We start from the raw sequence: 1856 nt of genomic DNA, 5'->3' as shown, positions 1-1856 counted from the left end.
TTTCTCGCTCGCTTCCCCTTTTCAGCTTCCGTCAAATTGGTCACGATGGAAAAAAACTACAAAAGAAAGAGGCCGCCCGCGTTCGCTCGTAAGATATTATCGCGTGTGGCAGTGTACGAATCGTTTAACTTTTGAAACCTGCAATAAATAATTTTTTTTATTAATATCAGCTTTCGCCGTCGGTGATAAGAACGTGGATCCGTGCGCGAAATTTTTGCAAAACTGAATGATTGCCGCCTGCAAATGTCGAGAACGAGATATCGATCTTTATCGTGTATAATAAAAGGTTCAGAATAGAACAACCTGGTTTACGACGATACGTAATTATAGCACGTATATCATTAGACACGCAGACTGATTTTACGTGATAATCTTATAACAATTTGCGGAATACAGTACTCGCCTTTTAATTCACCGCGTTACGAGGCCGTGACCCATTTGTCCCGCGCGGCGCGCACGTGAAAATTATCGAACGTAAAGCAAACGCGGAGAATAGTTATGTATACCGTCATACTGCGCCCCGTCGCTCCCTGTCTCCCTCCGGGGAGATTAGAGCCGATTACCCCACGAAATGCGTACGCGTTATCAGGCGCAGCCTCAGGTGTGTTGCAGCTACTTCACGTTAAGTCGGTCTTGTCACGCAACATGGTCTACGTATGTCATCGGTAATTGCGTGGATTTAATGTCAGTAAATGCCACGGCGCCGAATATCAATCTCACCGCAAATGCGGTTGCCATGTTAATCAGGCTAATATTAAAGCTGCATTGTATAATTAACGCTCTTGCTGATGAAAGGTGTTGAACCGTTTTATATCCTCGCGCGAATTGACGAGCTCATTCGTGAAAACGAGTTGAAATTTGGGTAAAAATCGTTAAAATTTGAATTATTAAATCAAACGAAAAAAAAATCTCACGAGTGACTGAAAATCCGAGAATTCGCCGAAAAGACGAAATTTCAAATTTGATTGATACATCAGCGACAGAGGGAATTCGTGTGGACGATCGATCTCGGTGGACGTTCGGGAAAGCGTTACGCTCGGTCTATCAAAATCACGATCTCAAAGCTTATTGCGGCCGGTTTTAAAAACGCGAAGGAAAAGAATTGTTGACAAAACGGCCCGCCAGAGGAATACTCGGCAAACGTTGTCGTTTGTCGTTTGCGAACTATTTGAGACGTAACTACGCGTACATACACGGGCGAAAGAGTCTCCATGAGACCGTTAACGGTCGAGAGCCGTTAGACTCTCGTTCGATTTCCTCTCTTCTCTTTCGCTCTTTCCCTCTGGTGCTTTTCTCATTATTCGCGGGTAATCGTATCCGCGGCGCAATCGCACGCGACCGGGTCCGTATAATCGAGACCCAAACTCGCAGTTTCGCCGAGTGGCTGTTTCGCCAGAAGCCCACAAACCGTGCGTGAACACGCGCATTTACCTTTTTGCACCTACAAGCAATTACGTTGATCCAACGATTATATTCTAATAATCCTTTTTTTTCTTATACCTCCCCCCTTTCTATACAGTAAAAGTATTAAAGTCAACGGCAACAATCGGCAAAAATAATCTATTATTTTTTCTCACGAAATTACATAATATTTTCAGTTTTATTTGGCAAACACACGACTAATCCCATTTGCATCAATCTAATGCGTTACTTATATAATAGCTAGAATTTATATATCTCTATCCTGGGATTTATATCTCTCACGTCGGGATAATCGAAAAACTCCGTTCGCAAATATGGCAGACGGCGCGAAAACAGTTCGGAGGAAGTTTCCGGTTAGCTGAAACTTACCGCCGATATTCGTCTTCACTTAAGCCAATCTCTAACTCTCACCCCTTTTCTCTCTCTCTTTTTGT

Source organism: Temnothorax curvispinosus, unplaced genomic scaffold (genome assembly GCF_003070985.1).
Source record: "Temnothorax curvispinosus isolate PA1 unplaced genomic scaffold, ASM307098v1 QBEX01007090.1, whole genome shotgun sequence".
Taxonomy (NCBI): Eukaryota; Metazoa; Arthropoda; class Insecta; order Hymenoptera; family Formicidae; genus Temnothorax; species Temnothorax curvispinosus.
Note: the sequence above shows the minus strand (reverse complement) of the source record.